Below are 5,374 nucleotides of genomic sequence, written 5' to 3'. Positions count from 1 at the left end.
CTCCGCTGCCACCCGCAGGACCCGCCGGGCCCGGGCAGCGCCGCCGCCTGCCCGCGCGCCGCAACACGCACCCTGCAGCCCTGTCACACTAACCCCAACACACACCCACCCTGGCAAACACACGCGCCCCTATCCCCCGCGCAACCCCTCCGCACGTGGGGAAACTGAGGCACAGTGGAAGTTTCCACCCAGCCCCAAGGCTGGAGCCCACCACTACGCCAGACCCACCTGTCCCCTGCAGCCCGGGCACCGGCCGCCCCTGGGCTCCAGGCGACGGGCAGGGCAGCTGCTCCCTCTCACGGACGGGCCTGGCCCCGCGAGCTCGGAGCCTGTCCGAGGCCCTGCTGCACCCAGCTCAGACAACCCCCGGCCCGGGAGGAGCCCTGGGGCTGTAGCTGGCTGTGCTGATGGATGTCCCGTGAGGGCCCCAGTGGGGCTGGGAGACCCTTGTGCGATCCCCTGGGCAGGGCGCAAGTCCCCGTGGAGGCAGGGGGGAGATGCGCCTTGACAGACAAAATAAGACAATGTGCAAGCTTTGGGCAACCCAGGTTGGCTTCGCCAGATGCTGCCGTGCAAAGACGTGTCCCTGGGCTCGCAGGTAGTTCTTCCCTGCAGCATTTGCACGTTCATTTTCTTTACCTGATGCCAGGGCCGGTGAAATTTAACTCCAAGAAGTGAAAGCAAAAGACTGGTCTCCCGCACCTCATTTCTCCGTCACACCCAGCCCCTCGGTCAACAGCAGGAAGACTGACACTTTGTTTTAGTCCCACCTCCATCATGGCCAGGTACGGAGGTGGGCTGGGCCCCATCCTCACACCCTCAGCACCCAGCCTGGGACAATCGCACTGCAACGGTCACATCCGTAGCCAGGCTGCAGCGGCACTGGCAATTCCTGTCTTGGCTGGACAACAAGCAAGAAAAATGGGGGTCTGTATTGTTTTTGAAGCCTGAGAAGTAACCAGATTCCTTATGCAATATAAAAATAATTAGGCATCGGTTATTTAACCCAGGGACTTGACTGCTTCTCATATTACACAACTCTAAACCACCCACCACAGCCAGCTGGCAGAGGTATGGGATCCGCAATGGACCCCTGATGCAAACCTCCTCAATAGCGCTGCACTACTACATCAACCTTTCACTGCAGCACGTTTGAGTGCTCTGCCCTCACCTCCAAGGCCCTACACACATCTGGCCCGTGCCTGCTGCTCTGCTCCCATTTCCTCCCACGCCTGATCCATCCTTACCAGCCTCCGGGTCTCCCCTCCCTACTGTTCCTTTTGTCTGGTGCAGTCTCAAAGTGGTTCCGTGAGCGCATGGATTGACTCTTACATGGCATCATGCTTCTTCAAAGCCTATTCCTACGCCTTCATTGCAGCCTCATGCTTAATCTGTTGCCCTGTGATTTATTTCTGTGGGAGATTATAATCTCTTCAAAGCAGGGCCTTGTCTCTTTACTTGCTTTGCAAGGTTCCCATCCACTTAGAACGCTGTATCAGTCCTAAGACATGCAACATACTTCAAGAAATGCAAGTGAAGTAACAAGACAGCAGGACAGGAGAGGGGACTGACAGCAAGAATCTGACACAGCTCTGGTCCTAATGTTTTTAAGCGCTCTGTTCTTCTTTCCATTGCCATCTTGCAGCTATCTAGTTTGAGAACAGATCTTCATTCTCTGCACTTGGTCGAGCAGGGAGCTAATGTGCTACCCGCTTTGCTTTACTAATACACTGTCATCTGGGCAGCAGTCGAGAGGCAGGATCCAGCACCACAAGTGAGGTGGACAGATCTGCACAAGGAAACGGGCAGAAAAGAACGATGCACGTGAAACTGGTGATTTCTCAGGTGGAGAGTATGGACATTATTGTAATATCTTGATGAATAATGGGCGTGACTCAGTTTATTTGTGCCTGTTGGTTGCTCTCCTCTGGCTGTGAAGACATCAGTTCTTCCTTGAGAGTAGGTGAGAAAGAGGGAACCATCAAGGACTGCATGTTTGAATGGGGAATTCCAGAGAGGCAGTGCTGGCAATAATACTCTAAAAGAGAGCGGCTTAAACTTCTCTGCGGAGCAGAATAGGGAAAACCGGAGAGGACAATGAGGCTAAGGTGTTGCTGTCTGGGGTTAAGAATTGTATGAGATGAAATGGATCCCAGGAGATCACACAGCACATCCGGTACTTGCTCCTGCTTCTGTGAATTCTGCCTTGAGCTCATCTTGGCTAGGCTAAGGGCTCTGCATAACTGTCTCCACTTGGCTAATAAATGCCAGTTTGTTTGGAACAGATGACTGTGTCGCTGCAACTACTACTAGTTGCCTTACTTCCCTTGAAGGGTAAATTCCCATCAGCGGTTGAACTAATCTGGACCTGCTGGTAGAGTCCTGGAGGCAATGGGACTGCTGTAACCCAAATGTCCAGGCTTGGAGCTAAAGGAGCAATGGGCCTTACCTTATAAAGAAGTGATGCCAGAAGCTGGCTTAAAGGGCTGCTCTAAGCTGAGGACTTGAGCAAAACCTGGTAAATCCAGGACATTGGTCAGTTCCTCCCACACCTAAAGCATGATGGAGACGTGGGAGGAATTGCAAAGGGGCAAAAACTAAAGCTACGCTTAGAAAGAATGCGAAGATAAGCCAGCCCGCGGCCCTTTGTTAAGACACGGTTTGGCCCTGGCACAGAGCAAGGCTTGTGTGTGGGTTAAAGGAAAATATTTTTAAAAGTGCAACTAAAAAAATATGTAAATGAAGGGGAATAATACACACATCATCTAGCAACCAACATGGCAGTAACTACTGCATTTTCCAAAGGAGCAGCTGTATTGTTGTCTCAATTTCTTGGTACCTAGCTTCTGACAGCCTGGGCCTGATGTCCTCAGTGACTTCATCTGGAGGTGAAGGTTCTCTGAACCTCTGAAAGTCAGGCATGAGGTGTTTTAACCACAATATCCCGAATCAGTGGTGCTTTTGGAAACTGTTATCTTAAAAGTTTATCAGGATCAGAATCTCAAATTCTCCTCAGCAGCCTGAAAATATAGCAGAAATAGTCACAGAAAGCCTGAGATAATGCAAGGCGACTTTTGAATAGATACTGTATAGACTTTGGCTCACGAGTCAGCTTTTCTGGTATATATAAAAACAGAGGAATAAAACAGAGCAGCAGCAAGGAGCATAGGATGGAGGTAAATCTAGGTCTAAAATGAAGAACATTGGAGATATAATAGAGTACTTGAACTTGGAAACCAATAGGGGTATCAATTCTCTAAGGAAAATAGTTTTTGCTGCAAAGCTGAGGGAAGAGGTGGTTGTAAACGAGAATAATGTGCCTAAATTGATGTGAAGACTGAAGCCATGTTTTAATTCCCCGTGTAAATGTACCTAGTGGTGGATTCCTTCTAAGCAGTCCAGCTGGCTGAACTGTATGGTTGAAGGCATTAGCAGGCATAATGTGACCACTCAAAATGGAAGTAACATAACACCATTTCTGCCAGGTGATATACAGCTGTTTGGAAGCTGAGATTCTTATTCTCTCTGAGCATTCTGATTCCAAAATGCAGACCAAAAGATATAAACGCTTCTGTCTATATCAGGATTGTGCTAGAGACAGTTATCCTTGAGGCATTCATCTCTACACTTCTAATGTAAAGGTTAGGTGAATGTACTCGCCAAGTAACTTTACCTCTCTGTTCTAGCACAGAAAAAGGCCCATGGTAAGGCTGGATGCAATATCATTTCTTTGTATGAGCATGTGTTGAAAACCATCACTGAATATTTTAAAACAAAGCATTGATTTTGGAAGCAGATATTCACAAGCTTCCTTCGTGCCAGTGCCCTGCCCTTTCCACTGAAAAGCAGTCCTGTCGTTGGTGGCTATGCGCCTTGAACTGAAGCAGAAATTGAAATCAGACAATATGACTAAAAACTAAATTAGCACTGGGGTAATATCCCCGAACGTATTATTATTCCTTGGGCACCAGAAGAGAATCTAATTAAAAGTTTATTTAATATTAAAATACAAACTGCAAGATTAGGTTGCCTGTTTTGTATTTGAGCAATATGCCAACTAATAAATATGTTGTTCTTCATCATGAGAAGTTGTGTGTGTAAATGCAGAATTTTTTTTAAACGTGTGTGATCATAACTCTGATCAGAATGGTGACAATATAACTGATTAGTATCCAGCCTACTTTAAAAAAAACAAACAAACCCCAAAACCCTCAAGCACAGTTACGTTATCTTAGAACCTGGTGTTTCAAACAAAACAGGACACTTCCTTGGAGTATACCACACATATCATAAAAGCTCAAGAACAATGGCACTCCGCTATGGTGCACTGTGGCAAAACATTACACAACATGAAGGTCAAAAGTAAAATAACGATCAAAATGATCTGCAAACATGGCCAGTGGCAACCACACTAGCAACACACATATACCAGTTTGCAGCCAGCCTGACAATGTCAGTATTGCTTCTACTGCCTGAGAATGTATAAAGAAAGCACTCATTACAAATGAAAGTCCTCTGAAACTGCTCTGCATGAAATTCTCAGAAAAGATACTGGTGATATGCAAACCCTAAGGCCAAAATGAAAGCGTGCTCGGCCCCCTTTCACCCATCAACAGCGAACTTCCTGCAATCTCATACTGAAGGCTTTTGTGTCAAGTATTATTTTCTAAGAGCCACGATGCTTCCTTTCATTGTACGCAGTCTTTCTTTGTGCACGGGAAGCAGATAATTGGAGGTGAATTTTAAATCGAGACCAAAGTTGAAATGTAAGTACATACTGACGATAGCTAAACATTCCCCAAGGGAAGATACCTGCATGCGAGGACTTGTTTTGAAGAGTATTTACACTGATAATTATTCTTGAATGACTCCTAATGGAATCTTAAATGGCAAACTACAAAACAGAGGCAATAAAGAACAAAAACTCTTTTACAGAGAGGACTAGAGAAGAAAAAGATATCAAGAAAGTTTCAAGTATCCTGGCCCCACGTCAGACTGGAAGGGGCATGAAAAGTACCTAGCTGGCCCTCTCTTGCAGATAAGTCCACGTATATGTCTATATGCCATATGTCTAGCTCCATAGCACTCTGCATCTCCCCACTTTGAGCCTAAATGAATGTTGATAAGGCATCAGACCAAGTTACAAGAAGGTTGTGTGTTGAAGATATCCACATGGTCCTACAGAACATTCATCAAAACTGAGCTAAAGGAAGAGAAAACCAGAGGGCATGGAAGAGAATTTAGCTCCAAGTATTTCCAACAGAATCTGTGAAAGTTAATTTCTACATCTTAAGCCTAGAGAATACACTTTGATTCATACAGCTCTTTGATCCTGTGACCCCCCCATCACACAAGAAATGCAAGTCTGTAAAAA

Source organism: Gavialis gangeticus, unplaced genomic scaffold (assembly GCF_001723915.1).
Source record: "Gavialis gangeticus isolate Ggan-Ray unplaced genomic scaffold, GavGan_comp1, whole genome shotgun sequence".
NCBI classification, from domain to species: domain Eukaryota; kingdom Metazoa; phylum Chordata; order Crocodylia; family Gavialidae; genus Gavialis; species Gavialis gangeticus.
This window is presented reverse-complemented; position numbering follows the sequence as displayed.